The sequence below is a fragment of the Myxine glutinosa genome, chromosome 9 (assembly GCF_964187855.1).
Source record: "Myxine glutinosa chromosome 9, kmMyxGlut1.1, whole genome shotgun sequence".
Taxonomy (NCBI): Eukaryota; Metazoa; Chordata; class Myxini; order Myxiniformes; family Myxinidae; genus Myxine; species Myxine glutinosa.
In genome coordinates, this window is record NC_136269.1 from 117,507,013 (window position 1) to 117,533,022 (window position 26,010).

At 42.5% G+C, this 26,010-nt stretch overlaps 1 long non-coding RNA gene across 1 annotated transcript in view; it reads left to right on the forward strand.

Moving 5' to 3' along the window:
• The first annotated feature begins 2,078 nt into the window (after positions 1-2,078).
• The window catches only part of LOC144893571 (uncharacterized), a 109,848-nt gene continuing 85,916 nt past the window's right edge, over positions 2,079-26,010 (forward strand). Inside the window, exon 1 of the long non-coding RNA XR_013624474.1 lies at positions 2,079-2,182. This is a non-coding gene — a long non-coding RNA (uncharacterized LOC144893571). The remainder of the gene's footprint in view (positions 2,183-26,010) is intronic.

Consider the following 26,010-nt stretch of genomic DNA (forward strand, 5'->3'; position numbering starts at 1 on the left):
TACCAATCGTTTAATGACATTACCAATCGTTTAATGACATTACCAATCGTTTGACATTACCAATCGTTCAATGCCATTACCAATCGTTTAATGCCATTACCAATCGTTTGACATTACCAATCGTTCAATGCCATTACCAATCGTTTAATGACATTACCAATCGTTTAATGACATTACCAATCGTTTGTCATTACCAATCGTTTAATGACATTACCAATCGTTTGACATTACCAATCGTTCAATGACATTACCAATCGTTTAATGACATTACCAATCGTTTAATGCCATTACCAATCGTTTAATGACATTACCAATCGTTTGACATGACCAATCGTTTAATGACATTACCAATCGTTTAATGCCATTACCAATCGTTTAATGCCATTACCAATCGTTTAATGCCATTGCCAATCGTTTAATGCCATTACCAATCGTTTAATGACATTACCAATCGTTTAATGACATTACCAATCGTTTAATGACATTACCAATCGTTTAATGCCATTACCAATCGTTCAATGCCATTACCAATCGTTTAATGGCATTGCCAATCGTTTAATGACATTACCAATCGTTTAATGGCATTGCCAATCGTTTAATGACATTACCAATCGTTTAATGACATTACCAATCGTTTAATGACAACCAATCGTTTAATAACATTACCAATCAATGAATAACATTACCAATCGTTTAATGCCATTACCAATCGTTTAATGGCATTGCCAATCGTTTAATGACATTACCAATCGTTTAATAACATTACCAATCAATGAATGACATTACCAATCGTTTAATGACATTACCAATCGTTTAATGACATTACCAATCGTTCAATGACATTACCAATCGTTCAATGACATTACCAATCGTTTGACATTACCAATCGTTTAATGACATTACCAATCGTTCAATGACATTAGCAATCGTTCAATGACATTACCAATCGTTCAATGACATTACCAATCGTTTAATGCCATTACCAATCAATGAATAACATTACCAATCGTTTAATGACATTGCCAATCGTTCAATGACATTACCAATCGTTCAATGACATTACCAATCGTTCAATGACATTACCAATCGTTCAATGACATTACCAATCGTTCAATGACATTACCAATCGTTCAATGACATTACCAATCGTTCAATGACATTACCAATCGTTCAATGACATTACCAATCGTTTAATGCCATTACCAATCAATGAATAACATTACCAATCGTTTAATGACATTACCAATCGTTCAATGACATTACCAATCGTTCAATGACATTACCAATCGTTCAATGACATTACCAATCGTTTAATGCCATTACCAATCGTTCAATGACATTACCAATCGTTTAATGACATTACCAATCAATGAATAACATTACCAATCGTTTAATGCCATTACCAATCGTTCAATGACATTACCAATCGTTTGACATTACCAATCGTTTAATGACATTACCAATCAATGAATAACATTACCAATCGTTTAATGACATTGCCAATCGTTTAATGACATATTACCAATCAATACACATCCTTCACCAACTATTCTTTCAGTCTCTTCAATTAATTTCCCTCATGATTCTTCTTCCTCCTACGCCGCCCTTCTTCAATCTACTCCCTTCATAATTCTTCCTCCTCTTTACAATTCATTTAGTTAATGATTCTACTCCCCCCTCTGCCTTCTTTCTTCAAACCCTTTCCTTCAGAATTCTTCCTCCTCTTATTTCCTTCATGATTCCTCTTCCCACTCCGCCCCCCTCTTCAATATATTTCCGTCATGATTCTTTCTCCTCTCTTTAATTCATTTCCATCACGCTTCTTCTTCCTCCTCCGGCCCCCTCTTCAATGAATTTCCTTCATGATTATTCTTCCCCTGCAGTTTATTCTTTCATGATTCTTCTTCCTCCTCTGCCTCCCCGATGTGTCTCTCTTCCTTTTTCTCTCCACTCGACTTTCTTTTTCCCCTTGCACACTTACCAAAACGTCACCCATGACGTTCACACCCATGAGCAATAATTATTGCTCACCTGGAGCACGTGCGTGATGACGTCATTGTTTATTACCCACCATACATCGACGACCTCCTATTTCCTTCCCATCAGTCAGTGTGTTTTCTTTCAGTGAAGAGGAAGGACTGAACCCGCATTAATTGCTCTGGGTCCTTTAAGTTTAATGGTGGTAAGTTTCAACCTTTATGTTCTTGTTTTTGTAACGTATGGTTGGTTGTCCGTGCTGTTCTTTTTAAATGCTGAGCATCAAGCAAGGAAGCAGCACGTGCCTTGTTGAAGTATTTGGTATGAACAGGTGGGTTCGAGTTCACTCACTCAACCCCCCAGACTTCGGGAGTACTAGTCAGGGAGCTTATGTCGTGATAGAGTCCCGTTGGCACTTGATGATTAGAACATACCACCGAGCTAGATACCTTATTTAGACCCAAAGGAACAAGAAAAACCATGTTGGCAAAAACGGAAGTGCTGCAGATGGCGGCCAACTTTGGATTTCAAAATGGCCGCCATTTGTGAACCCTTTTAGACTATAACTAGACTTGTGAATATTATATGAAATAAATTTTGGTGGCTATATACCCCTAAATGTTTATCAAAGGTTAAAAATGTATACTTTCAATTTAATGTGGTAAACAAATGAATGGCAGCCATCTTGCTTTTCAAAATGGCTGCCACATTTTATGTTTATTTAAAATACTAGGGCATGCCCATACTATATATATATATGTAAAATTATATCCCCCCCCCCTCTATTTACATGAAATGGTTTGGTCCATTCGCAAAGCCAAAGCGAACGGCTTGCGAGTACGGTGACAATCCCCCCCCTCTATTTACATGAAATGGTTTGGTCCAAAGCGAACGGCTTGCGAGTACGGTGACAATTCCCCCCCTCTATTTACATGAAATGGTTTGGTCCAAAGCGAACGGCTTGCGAGTACGGTGACAATCCCCCCCCTCTATTTACATGAAATGGTTTGGTCCAAAGCGAACGGCTTGCGGAGTTTGGTAAAGAAATCGCCATAGCGTGCACAAACGCGCAGGAAAGCGAAAGAATCGCAAATTAGTTTTAATTAGTTTTAAAACATAGTTTAACGCCAACATAGCGGCAGCATAGTTTGGCAACGTGAAATAAATGAATACGCTCTCAAATGTGCCGTCCGAGGCAGAGTCTGTTCGGCACGTTCGGCACACGTGATAGCTCGCTGCTCTCTGATTGGTTGAATCGTTTTTTGGACATAGCTCGGTAACTACTTCTCCGATTAATATGAAACCTTGAAGAGGCACATCCTCAGGTCCCCAGCAATATACCTGGCAAGTTTCAAGTATATCGGACCCGTGGTTGTCGAGAAACAGCGGTCACAGACACACACACAGACATACACACAGACAAACACACACACAGAGATTACTGGAATTATAGATAGATATAAACGTAAATGTCTCAATGTTCCTTTTGCCAAAATACCTATAGTTTAATTAACAGATAATTTAAACATGCACTTAATTTATTAAGGGCTGTATTGTAATTTACCTGTTTTGTATACTATGAATTGTGGCCTTTCTGGGTATCCGTATTGACAAAACTACTATAGAGGGTGACATTGTGGCTGTAAGCTGTATTTACTCCACACATTCAGCACATGTCATTGGCCAGAAGCTTACTGGCTCGGTAGGATGACAACAAGTGGGGGGAAAAACCCCCAAAGTTTGTGGTAAATGTACATTTCTATCTTATAGGTTTTGATAAGATGCCTTTAAGGAACTTGTTTAGTTGAGAATAAACAGTTTGCATAGGAAGTGTGTGTGTGGTGTGTGTGGTGTGTGTGGTGTGTGTGTGTTGATTGAAAGGATTGAAACCTCAAGGAAGAACGGTGCCCAGCTGATGGTCCGCGCAGTCGGGAAACTAGTCAATTGCTTACGGGTTAAGGTTCTTGCTTTAGGTGGAGAAACTATGTTTGAGGTTTACAATTTAAATAAAGTTGAATATGGGATGTTGTAAAATTAACATCATTTACAACAATCCTTTAAATTAAATTATTTAAGTTTAGGAACAACTGATACTGTACAATTAATTGTGTGTGTATGTCTGTGAATGAAAGAGAGGGATAGAATTGTGAGGAACAGAAATGAAAAAAAAACGAGGTGTGTGTGTGTGTGTGTGTGTGTGTGTGTGTGTGTGTGTGTGTGTGTGTGTGTGTGTGTGTGTGTGTGTGTGTGTGTGTGTGTGTGTGTGTGTGTGTGTGTGTGTGTGTGTGTGTGTGTGTGTGTGTGTGTGTGTGTGTGTGTGTGTGTGTGTGTGTGTGTGTGTGTGTGTGTGTGTGTGTGTGTGTGTCAGCTGAACAGTCGGTCGGCTTAACGACGTAACTCATCAATACTTTTGATCAGAACATAAACAAATTTATGAGCCGTCTGCTTGCCCATGTATACACAAAGAATTAAGTTAAGCACCCCCCCCGTTTTTTTACAACCTCGCACATTACAAGTGTGTTGTCGTCAAAACAGTGTAATATACCCATGATATTGCTATATTTTCTGGAGAAGTGATAGTATGGTCACATAAAAACATAATCATGCCGTTTTCAATATTTTATTCTGAATAATTTAAGGTGAAATTTTTTGGGAATTTTAGGCATATTTTCACCTCAATTTAAGTATGGAGCTATAGGTCCATCACGGACAGTGTGGATGACGTTTATGTTTTCTAACGTACAGTCATTGTTCTGAGAAGACCTCTAGCGATCTTTGCGTCAATAACGTGTGTAGGACCCACGTGATCGGATCACTGACTCAACCAATCACTTTTTTTCACTTTGATCACTCAATTTCATCAATGGATAATTGCTAATGTCATACCAATCATTATTTGATCTCACATACCTTAGAATATATGCCAATGTATACATATACACAAAGAATATATATTAGGGGGTGCTTACCTTAATTCGTTGTGTAGGGGTGCTTAACTTAATTCTTTGTGTATATCTACGAAAGATGCATGACCGCATACTTGGCTGAAAAAGTACTGGGACATGCTCTGACAAATGACAAGTGTCTCGTGGTTGCCTGGAAGGATGAGGCACAGGCTACAACAACACAACAATATGCATTTTAAGGCCATTTTCCCTGCTAGAGCGGGGGTTAGCCTTGCGGTCCCCATGACAATCTTCTCCATTTTGCCCTATTTTCTGCATCGCTCCTTGTTAACCCCCTTGCCCGCATTTCTTCTTCCACCATCTTTAGCCAAGTCTTTCTCGGTCTTCCCCGTCTTCTACTTCCTTCTACATTCATTTCCATCACTCTTCTCAACCAGTCACTTTCATCCTTCCTCAACACATGACCAAACCATCTCGACCTGTTCCTCTTCACAGCATCAATCACAGGCTCTATTCCCATCATCTTTCGCAATTCATCATTTGTCGTCCTCTCTCTCAACGATACTCTGCACATCCACCTTACCATTCGCATTTCCACCCTTTCCAACCTTCGTTGCTGCTCTACGTTCATTACCCATGTCTCGCTCCCATAAATCATAACATTTCTCACACATGCAGCATACACCTTTCCCTTCAGCTTCGACACTCCCCTCCTCATCAGCACGCCACTCAGTTCCCGAAACTTCTTCCATGCACATCTCTCTCCAGCAACCGTTGCCGTGTCTGATCCACCTTCTCCATTCAGCATGTCTACGAGGTAGCAAAATGTTTTCACACCTTCCAGCTTCACGCCATCTCCAAGGTCCAACTCAACATTTCCTCCCTCTGTGCACACCTTACATTTGAATGTAGCTGCCACACTGGTTAATGACCCTCTCAGACCACTACATTTTTGATGAACCCACTCAGCGCACATTGTACATTGAATGGAGTTCACTCCGACACCCTTCCTGCACACAGCACATGGCCACTTCCCAGTTCTTTCCACCTCACCACATGCTTTACCACTTGCCATCACCTTCGTCTTTCCTATATTCACCTTCGTCTTTCCTATATTCACCTTCAGACCTTTTGTCTCCATACATTCCTTCCACTTGTTCATCTTTTCCTTCAGTCCATCCATACTTTCCGCAATCAACACCAGATCATCTGCATACAACTCCCACGGTAAACGCTGCTTTACGTTCTGAGCCAGCACCTCCATCACAGCTACAAATAATAGTGGACTTAGTACCGACCCCTGATGCACTCCCACCTTCACCTCAAACTCACCACTGTTCCCGTCCATCGTCCTTACAGCTGTGCGCGCTCTTTTTTTTGTACATTGCCATCACTACTCTGATCAACCATTCCTCCACTTCTAACTTCCTCAATGCCCATGTCAATACTTCACGTGGAACCCTATCGAATGCTTTCTCCAGATCAACAAACCCAAGAAACAACTTCTTCCTCTTCTCCATGTACTTCTCCTGCAACTGCCTCACAATAAAGAGCGCGTCTGTCGTTCCTCTTCCTAGCATAAATCCAAACTGCATTTCGTCGATCTTCACCTTCTTCCTTATCCTTCTCTCCAACACCCTTTCCAATACCTTCATTCCATGCTCCAATAACTTTATCGCTCGGTACGAGCCACACTCCAGAGGGTCACCTTTCCCCTTCTATAGAGGGACGAGGGTACTCGGTTCCCAATCCACTGGAATGCGGCCTTCTTTCACCACCAGATTACAGATCTCTGTCATTCTCTTCACACCCCAACTTCCTGCTGCTTTCAACATATCTCCCGCAACTCCCGTCGGCCCTCCCGCTTTTCTACTCTTCATTGCTTTTATCGCTTCCTCAACTTCCTTCTCAGTTATCTTCTCTGCCGGTCCTAAAACTGGGTTACTCTCTATGTTGCCATCCCATTCATTCTCTGTATTCAACAGCATTTCCATATATCTTTTCCATCTTCCTTTAATTCCATCTGGGTCCACAACGATTTGTCCCACTTCATCCTTCAAGCAACTCACCCCCATCACATCACACCTCTCTTTCGCTATCTGCTTTGCAATACTGAATACCGCTCTCTGACCCTCTTCCAAATCCAAGGGTTCTCCGAACATTTTCCTACATGCCTCCTGCGCCTTTCCTACCTCTTTCTTTGCAGCCTTCTTGGCTGCCTTATAACTTTCATGCTCTGCTTTTTCTGCACCCGTACCCTTCGCCTTCTGCCACTCCTTGAACTTCTTCCTCTTCTCGGCAATCTTCTTTCCAACTTCATCATCCCACCACCATGTTTCCGAGTGCCTCGGTGGTCCTTTTGTCCAGCCACATACCTCACCAACGGCTCCCAACAGACTATCTTTCATTGACATCCAACCACGTTCAAGCTCAACCACATCATCCTCTACCCTCCTCAGCCTCTTTTAATGCCTCCCTTACTGTCACCTCTTTCAACCTCCACACCTTCATTCTCGGTTGGTACTTCACCCGCCGAGCTCTCCTCGCACCTTTCACCCTTACGTCGCAGACAACCAAGTGGTGCTGTGAAACAGCCTCCTCTCCCGGGATCACCTTTGTGTCCCGGAGGTGCCCCCTATCTTGCCTACGCACCATCAGGTAGTCAACGGTTGTCGTCGACCCACCTGACGTGTATGTAACAAGCTTATTATCCCCTTTCTGGAACTGAGTGTTACAAATCAACAAATCGGCAAACTCCAAAATCTTTTCACCTTCTCCATTTCTCACACCATATCCGTAACCCCCATGAACTCCCTCAAAACCGTCCATACTCCTTCCCACATGTCCATTTAGGTCTCGTCCTACCACAACAACTTCCTCATCTTTCACGTTTTCCATCGGCTTCTCGATCGCGCACCAGAAGTTGTCCTTCTCTTCATCGCTCTGACCAACCTGCGGAGCATATCCCGAGATGACGTTCACCAAGAGCTTTCCAATCATCATTTTCACCATCATCAACCTATCACTCACTCTAGTCACACTCACCACACTGTCTACAATCTCCTCAGAAAACAGGACACCAACACCATTCACGCCCTCCGGGCACCCTTGCCACACAAACTTTTATTTCTGTCCCTGCCTACCCTTCACCATTCTCGCACCACTTCCCTTCCATCTCGTCTCTTGCACACAACATATGTCCACTCTTCTGATCAATACTTCCACCACTTCTCCTGATCTCCCTGTCATTGTCCCTACATTCCATGTCCCAAACCTCAGAAACCGATCTCCACTTCGGGCTGTACCCTGCCCATATGTAGTTGTGATTGTCATGGTTCTCTTTTTTGAGGCAATGTGTTTTTTATGGCCGGATGCCCTTCCTGATGCCAACTCTCTTTGTCGCCTCTTACGACCCGCAGGGATACGGTGTACCTATTCTAACCAGGGTACACACCGGGACACACACCGGCACAGGCTACAAACAGAGCAATAATTGACCTTGCAAGTATTCAAGAAGCAGATACCAAACTTATCTTGCATTCCATTGATGCCTCTAAATTGTGCTCCTTCTCTCGATATCCACTCACCAGACACTGATGTTCTTGTAATTGCCATCAGACGATACCCCAGTCTCTGCACAAATACTTTTCATAACAGGGGCTGCTAAGAAACGCAGAGTGATATCTCTTGAGCCGATCTTCAGCGCTCTGGGTTCTAAGAAAGCTACAGCTCTCCCAGGATTTCATGCCCTATCAGTGGCAGATGTCACTGGGAGATTTGCAGGGAAAGGAATGGCCACATTCTGGACGGTACTGCAAGAACTAGATCCGAATGATGAGAGAGTAGAGGCTCTTACACTGCTAGGGAAAACGAATGAATTACCTGAATCTATTTACTGCAATTGAAGCTTTTCTCTAGAAGTTATATCTCCCTACTACAGACCTATCAAGTGCAGCTGATGTTAGGTGGTGGCTCTTCAAGAAGAAGCAAGCCCAATCAGAGGGTTTGCCACCAACCCTAGCTGCACTGCGACCTGCCATCCTAAGAGCTCATTACCAAGCTATAACCTGGAACTATGACATCATTGCAAACCAAACATTACCAGAACCGAGGAATTTTGGTTGGGATTTAGTCGATGGCCACTATAAACCTGTCATGACCTCTCTGCCTCCTGCTCCACAAGCAGTAATTGATCTGGTGAAGTGCTCCTGTAAAAGAACACGATGTGCAACCAATCAATGCAAATGCAAGAAGAATGGTTTAAACTTCACAGACCTTTGCAGCTGTTCTGAGGATTGGTAGTCATGTGACAATTCAGCAGACACAGTTCTTACAGATGACGAAGAATATAGTGACACCGAAGATGAGCCATTTTAGATGTATAAGCCACCAAACAACTCTATCAACTTTCCATATCCAGTAACCACAGACCAAACCCTCTTCATGCTCATCCTCCATCAGAGGGACCATATAGAGGTGTCCGCAGTCACCAGCTCGCTTGCACTTTAATGAGAAGATAGGAGAATACTTAAAATATCCCGGTTTGGACAATTTGGATCATAACCCACACCTCCACCCCCCAAAAAATATAAATCTAAGGTAAGCAATTATTGTTAGTTGTTTACAACCAAACGCTTTCTGTGCTTAAATCTTTTTGGTACATCATTCCTTACCACCTTTATAAATACTAGGGCGTGCCCGTACTATATATATATCTAAAATTATATCCCCCCCCCTCTATTTACATGAAATGGTTTGGTCCATTCGCAAAGCCAAAGCGAACGGCTTGCGAGTACGGTAGAACCCCCCCCCCCTCTATTTACATGAAATGGTTTGGTCCATTCGCAAAGCCAAAGCGAACGGCTTGCGAGTACGGTGACCATACCTTGGGAACCACGTGTCCGATTAATTTCAAACCTTGAAAAGGCACATCCTCGGGTCCCCAGCAATATACCTGGCAAGTTTCAATTAGATCGGACCCGTGGTTGTCGAGAAACAGCGGTCACAGACAAACACACACACACACACACACACACACACACACACACACACACACACACACACACACACACACACACACACACACACAGACACACAGACACACAGACACACAGACACACAGACACACACACACACACAGACAAACACACATACACACAGAGATTACTGGAATTATAGATAGATGGCGGTTATTACAATACATAACTCTTTTCAAAAGGAGACATCTATCTATAATTCCAGTAATCTCTGTGTGTTTGTTTGTTTGTACGTTTGTACGTTTGTTTGTCTGTGACCGCTGTTTCTCGACAACCACGGGTCCGATATACTTTAAACTTGCCAGGTATATTGCTGGGGACCCGAGGATGTGCCTTTTCAAGGTTTGAAATTAATCGGACAAGTACTTACCGAGCTATGGCGATTTAGCCGTTCGCCGTTCGCTTTGGCGTTGCGAATGGACCAAACCATTGCATGTAAATAGAGGGGGGGGTTCTGTGGTCGTTGCGAATGGACCAAACCATTCATGTAAATAGAGGGGGGGGGGGGTTCTGTGGTCGTTACTGCCACGTGGTTTCAAAGTTTTTTTTTGTTGTTGTTGTTTGCACGCATGTTTTTTTGCACCCACGTACGGGCACGCCCTAGGATGTTTACACACACACACCCCTACACAAATTTTTTTTTTTTTTTTTTTTTTTTTTGGCAAGGAACGGGCACCCACGTACGGGCACGTCCTAACTTATATATAGTACGGGCATGCCCTAGTTACTCAAAATGGCATAAGTATGGCTCACCAATCACATATATCTTGCTCTGATCATGTCAGATGTATGTTTTACTCCTTCCTTGTCATGGTAAATGCCATGCTATATACTGACACTCAAACCCGAAGTATTAAGCCACCGAGTCTGGTTAAATAAACACCTGTCTATAACGCATCTCAAACTTTATTACCTGGAGCACCGAAGGTAAACGGAGCTAATGTTTTCCTCCTTGTCTGGTTGTTTTTCTGAGAGCATGATATCTCGAAACGTTATGGCCATATTCGGACAATTTGGCGGACAGGTTGAGTGTGTGACAAGGAGGAAATTATACGATTTTGGCGAAGATCCGGATTCGGGTACCGGTGCTAGAAGTTTTGAAGTGATTCTTCACCATTCAACCATTCAGAGTTGGTTTCAATATATATATATATTTCTCTCAATGTCTGAAAAAGTTGTGGATGACCTATGACAAAGCTTGGTAGATTAGTTGGTTTGGTGACGAGAACAAAAATATTAGATTTTGGTTCAGGTCCGAATGAGCACAAGATGTTTTGTTTTGACCACAAGATGATGATAAATAACCTCACAGATAATTTCCCAACACATTTATTGCTCTCCGCATCCTCTTTTAACCCTCCCTGTTTCTGTAGCCAATGGTGAGTGAAGCTTTTCCAAGCTAAAGTTGATCAAAACATACATTAGTTACTCTGATACAACAAGCACAAGGGCACCTTGTTGATGGAACATGAAATTGCACCAAACATTCACTTGAAGGAACTTGTTTCTGCATTTGGTAAACTCAAAATATGGAAAATTAAATTAGAAAGATCACCGTATGACATCAAGTGATCCATATTACACACCAGCAAAAGTACCCGGCATTGCTGGGCAATGCAGTCACCATGTTTATTAAGAGGGGGGAGAGGGGGGAAGAGGGTAAGAGGGTAAGAGGGGGGGGGGAAGTGGAAGGGGGGGGAGAGGAGGGTGGAGCATAGGGGTGGGGTGGGGGAGAGTAGGAGGGGATGGAGGAGGAGGGGTGGATGATAGGGGAGGGACAGAGAAGGGTGGAAGGGGAGCAGAGGGAGGGAAAGGAGGAGGTAGGGAAGAGGAGAGTGGGAGGGAGGGGTAAGGGGGAAAACGAGGTGGGGAGGGGGACCGGAAAAGAGAGTGGTAAGGAGGAGGAAGGAAAATAAAGAGGGGAGACAGAGGGAAAGGAGGTAAAAAGAGGGGGAAGGGAGGGAGAACAGAGGAGAGAGGGAGAAAGGAGGAGGAGGGCAAGGGCCTCAAAATTCTACGATATCATCAAGGTGTATAATCCCTCAACAACTTCATATTTTCCCCAAACTTATTTTAGCACAAGTGTAACAACCTCAGGTGCATCCATAAGTATAATCATGTGTAACATATAGATAATGTTTCACGCACTTGTTGGGCTGTCCAAAAATTTAATTTTAATAAATATAAAAATTCACACTGCACAATGTCCTCCCAATGAAAACACAATTTTGTAAATATGCACAACTTTAAGGAATTTTATATGAATTGTATCCTCAAGTATTCATGATAATTCGTTAGATCTTGCAAATCATTTATGGGGGGTATAGAGGAAAAGGACGTTTGTTTTGTGCTTTCACTTAGTCTTGCTTTGTTTTTTAATTCCAGTCACTGTCATCTCTCAGAGATACAGAATGATGGATTATATTGTCTTTTCAAATACCAAGTAAATTATATAATGAATGACACAAACAATTCCTTCAATAAAAGGCTTTATTGTAAGATTATTGGAACTGCTGGTAATTTTGTTGCTCATCATGAACTGAGAAAGCAATAAATTTTTAATTGGAGCAAAACATACCTTTAACTCGGTAACAATGTAAATACTAGATAAACAATTTATTTAACCTCAAATCAATGCTAATTTAAACACTACTGAATTTTATCATAACTTGTATAACAGCAGAAACAATGCCATTTTCAACAACAGAACATCAAACCAAGCATCTTACATTTGCATAGAGTTGGCATAAAAAAAAAAGTTTAAAAACAAAAAGACAGGGATAAATTGACCCTGAAGACAACAGATCAAACATTTCATTGTAACCCATCTGATCAAATGATAAGAACCATCAAATGTACCATCAAATCTTTCAGAATCACCAGTGCTCGGGTTTTACCATAAGAATTAACATGGGGAAAAAAAAATGCTGAAAAACAACAATATCAATGGAGATGAGGTATTCAGGCATCAGTTTCACTAATTGGAAATAAACCAACAACTCACACTCGGCATATCTACGTTTACATGTAACTTCTACTCTACCCCTGTGAAAGTTGTGGAAAAAAAATAACAAAAAAACCTCAAAACTACCCAGTGGGTAAACGATTTGGGAAGAGCAAACTATTTTTCTCAATTAAGACGACTCAAACTTCCCAGCTGGACTTATTTTATGAACCCATCACTAATGATACATTATACAAATTATCAAGATTTGAATGGTATCACTTTAGCTTACACATCTTAAAAATCAGGGTCAAACCAAGGCCTGTGCACAAGACTATAATCGTTAGGGTTTGGGTTAGGCTCCTAATTTCTTCCGATCCTAATCCCAAACTAGTTTCGATCCTAATTTCTGCACTTGTGGACCAAATTAGATCAGTATAAAAAAAATGAATTCATGAGAGCAGAAAGCAAAATTTCATAATCAATACCATTTGCAAAGGATGTGGAAAACAGGCATTTGCAAAAAAGAAAAGAAAATACCTTTAGAAACAAAAGGTGATTATTTTGGGCAAAGCAGACGCTTCAAAAAAAGTGAAAGTTAAAAAAGTAACAAAAGCAGGCATGAACGAAATGAAAAAAAATGATTTGTGAATCATGGCGGATCTTGCTTGACTGGCAAACTGCTTTAGACTTCACTATGTTTCTGCTGCTGCTATTGAATTCCCTTTTAAATACTGAAATAATTAGAATGTTGCAGTAAAGCATGGTTTTCTTTCAAGAGGATTCATTTAACTCTTAGAGGGGGGAAAAAAAAAAAATCATGTCTTGTCAAAAATGATGAGGTGTGTGTACTGGGTTGGTGTTGGGGAGGGTGTGTGTACTGGGTTGTCGTTGGGGATGGTGTGTGTACTGGGTTGGCATTGGGCAGGGTGTGTGTACTGGGTTGGCATTGGGCAGGGTGTGTGTACTGGGTTGGCATTTGTGGTGGGTGTGTGCACTTGTTTTGCATGGGTTACGTCTTTGGCACAGGTTCACACAACATACCTCATGCCAAGCTGTGAGATTCCGCAACCACAATAATTGCTCGGCCTACTTAAATACCACGTGGTTGTGAAGGAGAGCACTCCTCTTCCGAAAATGGTTGGTTTGTGGGTCTTTCTCCCATGCCTGACTTGTTTCACGCATCCATTTTTCCCTTTTTGGGTTTCTTGAGTTTTTCAATTTTCGATTCATTTCACCATTCTCTTCATGTGGCATAGTTTTCCTTTGAAAACCTGAAGCCATATTAATCTTTTTGTTGAGAGATGCATTAAGAGGGCATTCATCTGTACGGTCCACAATATCTAGAATGGAGGAAACCACGAGATTAGTAAAGGTTGATGACATTCAAAGAATGAAAACAGACAGGAATGCACTCATGCACAATTTTTATTTATTTATTTATTTATGTGCCCACCCCTCCGACAAGGTCTGAGACGGGAGGGGAGAGTGACATTGAAATGAGCTCCGTCCAGCCAACCGATCATCTGTCTATGTACTTTTGTGTACGTGATATTTCAAAAACAATTGAACATTTAGCTTTCATATTGCAGATATATATTCATCATGACATTATCTCAACCTGATTAGATCACCGCGATGGTTGGCTGAATTGTATTGCCATGGCAACCATCTGTAACTTGGTTTATGTACACCATATTTCAAAAACATTTGAACATTTAGCTTTCATATTGCAGATATATATTCCTCATGACATCTCAACCTGATTAGATCACCGCGATGGTTGGCTGAATTGTATTGCCATGGCAACCATCTCTGTGACACGATATTTCAAAAACTGTTCAAGATTTAGCTTTCATATTACACAGATATATTCCCCATAGCACCCAAAAGGTGGGGGACCTAGAGTATGTTCCTTGTATTTGACTTTATAGCAGATAGCTTCTTTTTTTTGTGCACAATGTCGATCCTCATGGAGGAGCTCGAACATAGAACGGATCAGGATGTATCGGAAGGAAGGGGGGGGGGGGCAGAGGACACCAACAGCAGGCATGAATGACAAAATAGAGGGAGGGTTGAACAAATAAGGGTTGTGGTGAAGAATGGGGGAGTAGGGGAGGACACAAAGTGTGGGCAAGATGGATACAGTCTGAATACTCAGGAAAGAAGAAAATATAATGGTTTAGGATGTGAGATGATCAGTGATTGTGAACAGCTGTCTAAGACCTGGAGGGAAGAATAAGATTGAAGAGAATGTGGAGGTTGGTTCCACAGGTGGGGAAAAAGAGTAACAATTGAGTTGAGGTGAGCAGTGATTCTGTATTTTGGGAGTATCATCAGTCGGGGTTTGATGGTGGACCACGTGTGTCCTACAGCAACGTTGGGAGTGGGGGGACAAAGTATGGAAAGAGCAGAGGGTGCAAGACGAGAACAGATGTGGTAGAAGGCAGAGACCACAGACCTGTCTGCAAAGGCGAAGTGATAGACCCATAGATTCAGCTTCATCACAGGAGATTCCAATGATCTTGAAAGTCTTGGTTTCCATGGCATCAAGCTGAGCAAGGCATGACACAGCAGAGCCGGTCCAGAGGGGAGAGCAGTACTCCAAGCTGCGGTTGAAGGCCTTGTACGTGGATAAAAGTTCTGGTGTGCTAAAGAAGGTCTTTGTACGATGGAGGACACCCTGTCAGCGACTGCTTTGGAGGCCAACTTTGAAATGTGGTTTGCCCAAGAAAGGTCGTGGCTGAGAGTCGGATCCAGGAGTTTGAATGACTGAACCTCCTCAAGGATTGTAAAAAGTAGTGGGGAGGGTTTGCCAGGTGGTCCTTTGAGAGAGAGAGAGAGAAAAAAAAAGGAAACAGTTCAGGATCTAAAGACATATTCCATTGACCAGCTTGTGATTCTAATCAAGGTCTGCATAGGGATGAGGCTGCTGCCTGCCTAACTGAAGGATGAGGGATGTTATGGCAGAGGGTAGAGTCATCAGCAAATATCTAAAGAGGATTTTCCAGAGAGTCAGAGAGAACATTTATTAAGAGTAAGAATAGGACTGGGCCAAGAACCCTCATCTTGGGCTATTCCAACATTGACATGTGGAGCTGTTAAGGTTTTTGGGAAAATAGACAATAAATTTAAACGAAATACAACTTAGGTATTAATACCTGTGCTGTCCTGGAGCCAAATAATTATATAATACAGGAGTGGGACCATTTGTAATACAGTAATTACCCTGCGCTCATGAAGCGAAAACCAGGGTCAAGTGATCGGGTGCGTCTGTACATGTGGTGTACGTACGAATGTGCGTGTCTGCATTTTAAAAATTCATTTTCTCGGCAACCATTCGTCCGATTGATACTTTTCACCATAGGAGCAGCTCCGCCTGTATAGTTTATTTTATTTTATTCATGATTGTGACCAGACGCCATTTTGGAAAACGTTGCACCTCTATCTCCGAAACCACTCATTGGAAAAAATTGAAACATGGTTCATTGTAAAGAAATCTGCATGGGTTGTTGTTAATGATGACGTCATTGGTGCCTTAATAATGACGTCATAATTCGACAGGGACAACGATTAGTCTGATCAGTTTGAAATTTATTGTGCCTGATCTAGCAACAATTATATGAAAGAATGTAAATATATGATGTCATAGCTCATGTGGTCTGGCAGCCATATTGGATCAAAGAATTTTTTTTTTAAACCCTTCAAAAACATACGTTTGCTCACACAAAGATGACTAGGGGTAAGTATTTTATGAATACCATCACAGGGTAAGTATTCTATGACTACGCACCAAGGTGACTGCGTGGGCTAAGTATTCTATGAATACCATCACAGGGTAAGTATTCTATGAATACCATCTAGTTTCTAATACAGGAGTGGACCGATCATTCTAATCACATGTGACGCCATGCTTTGGTGGTTGGCGCCTCTCATGTGACTCATAAGTGCGCTTTTCCCCATATTTCCGATATCGTATGGCTTAATCACAGACCCGACATATGGCCTTGTGAATGGACTCCTTCACAAGCCAATCCTGGTAGTCAACGTGCTTCAGCCAAAGCAAATTTAAATAGCAAAGCTCTGACATTCTTCAAATTTTCCTTTCACTTTACAACCAGCGGTGTGTAGACTAAGTAGCCACTTCTACCCTAATTGGAAGTTTCTGTAAGCAGTTGTATTATGTATGCACGACCCGCCGGCATGTAAAACAACTCTATCACATATTATTCATTCTCCACATGCAGCATGCTGATCTCCCTGGCCGACAGACAAGTTGTGCCTCTTTGCATTATCCGTTATTTCATTGCCTGCTGGATGCTTTGCCTCTCCACAGGGCGCATCACCTCTACACAGCTGTGGGCTGGAGAGCAAGCTGTTCATAGTGGAACAATTTCGATCCCTGGTACCAGTATCCTTTAAGTCTGCATGTCAACGTGTGGCCCTGAATGGGTTTCTCTCATCTCCTCTTCCTGTTCAGGCTGGAGTTCCCCAAGGCAGTGTTCTGGGCCCTGTGCTTTTTCTGGTCTTCATCAATGATCTCTCTGACTCTCTTGAAAATCCTCTCTATCTCTTTGCTGATGACTCCACTCTCTGCCGCTCCATTCCTCATCCCTCAGATCGGCAGTCTGCAGCCTCCTCACTCTCTGCAGACCTGGACAAAATCACAGACTGGGCAAACAATTGGAACATGTCTTTCAATCCTGACAAATCTCACACTCTTATGATGTCTCTCTGAAAAGACCGACTGGACAACCCTCCCATCTACTTTCTGAATAATCCTCCAAGAAGTTCTGTCACTCAAGCTTTTGGGTCTCGCTATCTGCCATGATCTTTCCTGGGAAAACCACATTTCCAAGCTGGCCTCCAAAGCCAGTCACCGACTGGGCATCCTCCGTCGTGCGAAGTCCTTCCTTGGCACACCTGAGCTCCTCACCACACACAAGGCTTTCATCCGCAGCTCAATGGAGTACTGCTCTCTCCTCTGGGCTGGTGCTCCTGCCTCACACCTAACTCGTCTTCATGCTGTTGAAACCAAAGCGTTCAGAATCATTGGAATCTCCCGCGATGACGCTATCTCCGAGGGCCTTTCACTTACTCACCGCAGGCAGGTTGGTGGTCTTTCCGTCTTCTACCGACTCCTCTCCGGCCTTGCCCCCCCAGCTCTCTCTGGGCTCTGTCCCCCAAATATTCCTACAGGTCGCACAAGATCTGCCTGCAACCCTCTTATGGTTAAACTGCCAAAATCAAGACTCTCTGCTCACCTTCACTCCTTTATTCCTCTTTTCTCCCGCCTCTGGAACAAACTCCCTCACTCTCTTCAATCCCACTCCTCCCTCCAGGTCTTTAAAACGGCTGTTCACCACCATCTCTTATCTTCCCCAATCCAAAACCTTGATCTTTTCTACCCCCGCTAATTTCACCCCAAATCCACTTTTTTGAGGTGCCGACTTCTTTCCTGGAAGTCTTTGTCCTTGCGTTTTATGCCTATCCTGCCTCCCCCCAGGCCCTCTCCCTCCCACACATCTCCCGATGTCCCTGCTCTCAAATGTTGTGTTTGTGTGCTTCCTCCCCTTCTCTCCCCATCTTGTGGACCGCTCCCCTTTTTATATACTTTTGTTTGTTTGTTTGTTTGTTTGATTTGTTTGTTTGATAAATGTTAGCTCTTTCACGATCCTTGACTCTGTATACAAAAAAGTCCTCGCCTGGCACCATTTATTGTATGCTCGCGGTCATTTTGATTAAATTTTATTTCCTATATTGTATGTTTTCATTATATTGGATTGTGAGTGTCCTTTATTTATCTGCCCGTTTTGGTGTCAGCACTACATAACTACAATGGCACACGGTAGAGAGCATACCCCTGCCAGGCTTAACAGTTTACCTTTTGAAACACACTGATGGGCCACATCTAGATTCGGACCTGAACAAAAATCTAATTGGCTTGTTCTTGTCACCTAACCAACTCGTCCACCTAGTTTTGTCATAACTCGTCCACAACATTTTGAGATATTGTGCTATATATCGGTTTTATCCCTATCACTCAATAGTGAAGAATCACGAAAGAAATTCTCTGATCCAGATGCGGATTTGGATCTTCACCAAAATCTAATCATTTTGACCGTGTCGCATAACCAACCTCTCCACAAAATTTCATCCAAATCCGTCCACAACATTTTGAGATATCTTGTTCACAAACAGACAGGGATGAAAACCTAACCTCCATCCACCTTTGGTGGCTGCTCTGAAATAAAGTCGAGAACTCTTTCCCAGATATGAGGCTTTATTGAAATCTATCTCCACATACCCGCTAACGCATAATAAAATAATAATATTAGAACTACAGAGAGAACGAAATAGCATTTTCAACTAATCTATAAGCATGCAAATGACCATTTAACATTCCCCATCATACCTTACTCAAGTGTCTGCTCACAGAATACAGAAATGAAGCCAACTCTCCCTCTTTCCTACCCTGCATTCCGTTATATATCAACTCCTCAGTGTCATCCCACAACCGAATCTTATTCTTCATATTTCATCACGGTGGCGGAGGTAAAAAGGTGCAAAAATTGATCCCCTCAACTACAGACGTATCAGCTTGCTTCCAATCATCAGCAAAGTCATGATTCCATCATCACAGTTGATATGAAATCCTTCCTTTTCTCCAACAACCTCGTCTCATATCACCAATTTGGTTTTACACCATGTCACCCCATCCTGGACATGCTGCTTCTACTCACCTACTCACGCAACAATGGATGAAGCCCCTCAATGTCCAACATGAGATCAGGACCGTCTCTCTGGACATATCTAGTGCTTTTGATAGTCTGCCATCCTGTCTTGCTCTCCAAACTTTCTGCCTATGGCATCCAAAGCCAACTCCACACATGGCTGACTGACTTCCTCTACTCTCGTAGCCAACATGTGGCACTCAATGGAATCCTTTCATCTCCCCATCCAGTCTTCAGCAGTGATATCTGACTCTCTGATAATTCCTATTTATCTATTTGCTGATTCCATCCTCTTGACATCCCTCATCCTTCAGACAGGCAGGCTCCAGCCTCTTCCCTATCTTCAGACCTTCACAAAATCGCAAGTTGGTCAAACACTTGGATGTCTTTCAATCCTGACATCTCACACTCTCACTAGCTCTCTCCGAAAGGACAGTCTGACAAACCCTCCTTCTACTTTCTTAACAATCCTCTTGAGGAAGTTCAGTCATTCAAACTCCTGGGTCATTATCAACCATAATCTTTCTTGGGGTAACCACATTTCAACGTTGGCTTCTAAAGCCAGCCACCGACTTGGCATCCTCCGTCGTACAAAGTCCTTCCTTGGCAGACCTGAGCTCCTTTCCATCCTACAAGGAGCTTGATGGAGTTGTGCTCTCTCCTCTGGGCTGCCTCTCCTGCCTCACAACTTGCTCATTTTGCCAAGTACATATTGTCGTGTGACTGCTCTCAGTTAATACCGGGAGCGTCACGGGTAGCAAATCAAGCGTTACTTCGAGGCGTCGATCAAATGCGGACTCGCTGTACAAGAGCGAGAGGAAGAGAGAGGAAGAAGAAGCTGGAAGCTTTTACCTGACGTGATCTCGCCGGGCAGTCTTCAAAGCCTGCAGGAAATAAACTCAAACGGGAATAGATTTAGAATGTACAAAAATAAAAGGTTTATTTAACGGAACCCGAGAACAAGAACGCGACGGTAAATAAATGTCCTAAAATGGAGCGCTCCCACACCAGACTTGAACACAAACAAATGGGGAGGATAACTGGATAAAATAAATAGTGTGGGTTATCGTGCACTCAGCTCAACTCGCTCGGTGCGTCGTCTGCAATCGTCAGGCCCCGAGCACGCAGTCTTGACGCGGCTCCGGTGTTGGCGGGAAAACCGCCTGTCGTTTGGCGCGCGCACCAAATCAGGCCTCCGTTCTCCTTGCATGCCAATGGATCGTTTCAGTAGGAGTGTCGAAGGCCAGGGTGAGCGAAAGGCAGGAATGTCGAGGGACAAGAGGAATATGCGAGGGACGAAGAAGGGCAAAATGCAAGAGTCCAGGGTCGGAGAAGGTCCAAGCGCAAGAGAGATCCAGAGCGAGAAGGGCCAAAATGCCAGCCAGCGATTTCTTTTATTGGCCGTCTCGTGACGTCATCGGTCCTTTTCACCAACCCCCACAGGCCACTGCTACATTGTCCAGCTCTCCACCAATGCCTGCAGGCCACCCTTCGACATCATCGGCGTGCCCTGCCAATCAGTCCTCTGCTTCCCTCTCAGCCTTCCCTCCACCAATCTGCGGGAAGCTTCTTGCCCTGCCCCTGGCCAATCACCAGTCCTTCCTTACTCTAGCCTTTGGTTGGTCGACTCCTGCCCAATAGCCAGTCCTTCTGGGTGTGGCTCCCGGCCTGCCTGTGCTGTGTGTTGCTATACAAGTTGGTGATGTAGCTGGCTGTGGTTCCATCAGCAGTGCTCCGAACTGGCTTCTGGTGAGTTTTATTGTGGGGGGGAATTGATTAGTATGTGTGTGTTTCTAATGGGCCTGTCCACTCTACGTGTCTAGTGCTTTGCCATACGGGACGAAGGATAAATCACAGGTCTCACACACAGGGGAATTAGCATAATCCCTACTCGAGTTAACACGAGGATCATCCTTGTATGATCACAAAGATACACTTACGCGAACAATCCGCCGAAACAAACTTATTACATGTGGGGTTCCCTATCGCGATAATCGGAGCACACTACCTCTACAGATCTACCTGAATCTATACATCACTCTACCCCAAAATTCAAAATGATATACAGGCATGAAAAACATGAAAAACTAGAACGGCACTTTGACATCACGACGTCGACTGATATGCCTCCGCCCACATTATTACATCATTACAACACCTGTACCAAGTTTTAATTTAAATCCCTTCAGCTGTTCTCAAGTTATTACATTTTACCTGACATGACCTCTGACCTTTAACCTCGGGACCCCAAACTCTAATCATTTAATCTTTAATACATTATACATATCTGTACCAAGTTTCAATTAGATCCCTTCAGTTGTTATCAAGTTATAGACCTATTAGACTTTGACCTCTTGACCCCAAAATCCAATCAGTTAACCCTTTGAGTACGGGATTTTTATTTTTTTTGATAAAAATACCCCCGGTACGGGATTAATTTGGCATTTTGGTACGGGAATGCAACCACGTACTGACGATCTATTTATAGGTATAGTCGATGACGTGTAGTAACGTCATCCATACACAACTTTTTTGCGGGTTGCAGCACTGGACGTCTTCCGTACTCAAAGGGTTAATCTTTACATCATTATGCATACCTGTACCAAGTTTGAATTGTATTATTACAATAATAATAATTATAAATCAAGATACAATAAGATGCAAGTTATAAAATGCATAGACCAATATAAAGTCATGGCAACACAAAAAAATCCCAAGAAAAATATGAAAGGCAATATAAAATATTGCGATTTAAAAATATCAAAATAATAAAATAGTTCATGATAATTGGAGCAAAACTATCAATTGTGGTAGAGTAGAGCCAGAGTGGTGTACATCAAAGGCACCATGAAGTGTAGCGAAAAAAAGTAAAAATACAAGTCAGGAGACGACGATGGTTCACGAGCGAGCGGTATTCAATGACAAAGGATGGACTATAACCGAAACAGGCCAGGCCTGGAAATGTCAAAAAGGTTACTGACCTTGAAATGAAATAGAAAATAATGTATAATCAGTTATGAGGTTAGTTAGCTACACAATACCGAAAATTCGGTGAAAAATGAAATGAAAAAATTAAATAAATAGAATGAAAAAAAAAAATGAAAAATCGAGCTCCGTGGGGCTAGACACATGACATTGGCCTAACCAAATATCAACCCCTGTCAGATTCCACCAAACCCCTCGGAGAAGATGTAGCTTGAACTCGATTACCCCCTAAAAAGACATCTTTTTTGGGCGTGGCTCCACCTACTCTAGGCAGGACACAACTCGATCATGATATCAACCTCCCACCCAAGTTTCATCAAGATCGGATGATATCATCGGGTAGTTATGTTGCAGACAGACACACAGACATGACGAATATAGTGGACACTTGATAACTCGTGAACCAAAAATTAAGTTGTACCAAGCCTCTCCATGAAGTTCGAACAGACCAATGAAGCCATGAAACAGACCAAAGAAGCCATGAAGCCATGAAGGTAGGACAATGACTGTCTCCTTGACCTCCAGCCTGGAAACTCTGGCGAGGATATCGATGGCGTTTATGCAGAAAAACAGAGAAGTCCCACGCTGCAGAGAACACCAAGGTCCACACGCAGACTAAGCAGCAGGCGGAGGGATAGAATGAAGCATTTGAACTTCCTAGTTTACTAAATTTAAATATGAATCAGAATAAACTTAAAACATAACTGCAAAACTTAAGCACTCTTTTCACCACGAGTACAGGGTGAAACCCATCAGCTGCCGACGTCATCACGGCGCTTCCTTGGTGTCATCACCCAAACCCAAATCTCTCCTAATTTTCCAGTTTTTCCTCGGAGTTTCCTTTTTCATGCTTGTGTGTTTTGCATCATCTTTTGTTTGTTACATCCTGGTTCGTTCAGTATACTAGCTCTTCCACGAACCTCGACTATGTATTCAAAAAAAAATAGCCCTGAGTGGTCATCTCATGAGGTTGAAGCTCAGACCATTAATTTTAGGGGGCCCCCCCTGGGAACACTTCCATCCACTGGGAGTGCCCCTGGTCCGAAATCGAAATATCTAACAACCGAGAGATCCGGCGGACCATAGAGTAGAAGGGCTGTATCAGGTTTCAGAGCAATCGGTTGATAAATAAGGGACGTGTAGGGATCCAAAGTTTAGCGGGTAAACCCCCATGGGAGCCCCCATGATCCAAAATCTAAGGCTGAGTTGTTGTGCGGGCAACTATCTTGTATTCATGCGTCAACTTTCAGAACAATCGGCTGGGTGATAAGGGAGGAGTAGCAAAAACGGCAAAAAGTTAACAGATGGACGGACAGGCATCATGACCCATTTTATAAGTTCATCTCTTCGAGGATCGAGATGAGATGACCGGAAAACGAGACCAAAAGTCTAACAGCAGCGTAGCTGGGCTTGTAAGATATAAACCACAAACACACATGATTAGCTCTTTTTCAACAGTCGGTAATGCTGCTTATAACATTAAACAAAGAAATTTGGAGGAATCCCGACATCTGTGAGGTAGGTTTTACTTGCAGAACTGAGCGAAGATCTACTGTAATCTATGTACCCCACAAGGGTTGTGGGTGTGCTCATTTACCAGGCAGCTAGCTAGCGCTTGCCAAGCCAGTCGTTCCTTAACGGTTTTGAATGGAGTGCTTGCTCGAATGCTTAAACCACCTGGCGATCTCTCCACAAGAAACTTGGTAAATGAGCACACCCAATGTTCTTGAGATCCGACCTTAGATCGACTGTAATCTATATACCCGAAAGAGGAATGCCCCTTCTTGCCGCTCCCGTATTGAGTGGGTGTACTCGTAAATTAAAATGTCGGTCGGTGAAGTCGGCCGTCGTAATGACATCATAGACGTAATGGTCACAAAACTGCCTCTTTAATATGTAGAAGATTATATATTTTAACTTCCAGTAAGTTTGCAGTCACTACGAAGGGATTAGTGTTACGATTAGATTTACTATAATATGTATGAACGTTACGTTATCATTATTTCGAAAATTATATTACAATAAAAAAAAACCGAGGCGAATTCCTTACTTCCACGGTTATTCATATTCGTGCCGAACACCACTTAGAAGTCTTAGATCATTGATCATGAACCATACACCACTTCAATCCATTAACTTACCATTCACGACATTGGGATTAAAGTGTTATGGTTATATTTATTATGTTATTATTACGAAAACAATACTACTGAAACGATACACTACTGTATGAAGAAACCTGGACTTAATTTGTCCGAAGCGGTCCGAAGGTGAGGCATAACGCTTAAGGCCTTATACCGCACCGTATTGTTGGAAGAGCCGCAACACCAATTCTTTTGATATTTGATGGTCATTTTAACAATCAGTTTGTTTGTGTTTCACACTGAATGAAAAACGTAGAGCATGGCGATTGTGATATATGACAGGTTCGATGATATGTTCGGCATGAACGGCAAATACATCAAAATGGCGGAGTGTGGATAGTCAACTGCCGTACCGCCGTAATGATATCAGATGTAATCACATCACCGTCATGTGACCATATCCTCAGCTCTGATTGGTATACGTTTGAGGGGACATACATACATACATACATACGGACGGACGGACAAACACTATTCTAGACGGCTTTGCCCTATAGGCTTTGCCGTAAAAACCAAGAACATAAATACCTGGTTACACTCACCAGAAGTCATAATGGGAATGCTTTGAGGAGCAATGTCGACATCAACAACTTCAATGTCATTATCAATGCGAACATTTCGGTTGTTCATCTGACTAAAAGCTCGAGCTTTATCACTGTAGGAAAAATCAAAATGAATGGAGTGAAAAACTTAGATGGCAGCATTTTACTGTGCAATTATGTTGTGGTTCAATATGGAACAACTTGAATAAAAGACATGAGCGATCAAGTTAAAAAGAACTGAAAACTTTTATTTAATTTAATTCTTTTTTCAGAAGCAGCAGTGCCAACTTTCTGAAAATAACCTGCCAGCTTGATGTCCTTTTGTAGTCGTAATAGTAGTAGGAAATGGTTTTATTCAACCAATCATAAACATTCAAACGTAGAAAAAAACAAATGGCAGCAAACTAGTACACTACATTTTAATTGAAAGTTAACTAGTTAACATGCTGAAAAAGACATTATAACAAAGAACAGACAAATTCACAAACAGATTTGATCACTGCCAGTCAAAAAGGCTCAGGCATCTACATTATACGTGATATATTAACAATTTAAAAAAGAAAGAGCACTTGAACAGCCTGACATCTGCACATACTGAGGCATGACCAGGAATGCAAACTAATTTCATTATAAAATAACATGACCATAAGGAAGGATAAACTAAGGGAGGGTAAATGCAGCAAAAATCAAGGGAAGGAATAAAGAATATGTGCATCGACATCAGCAGAATATTGTTAAAAAG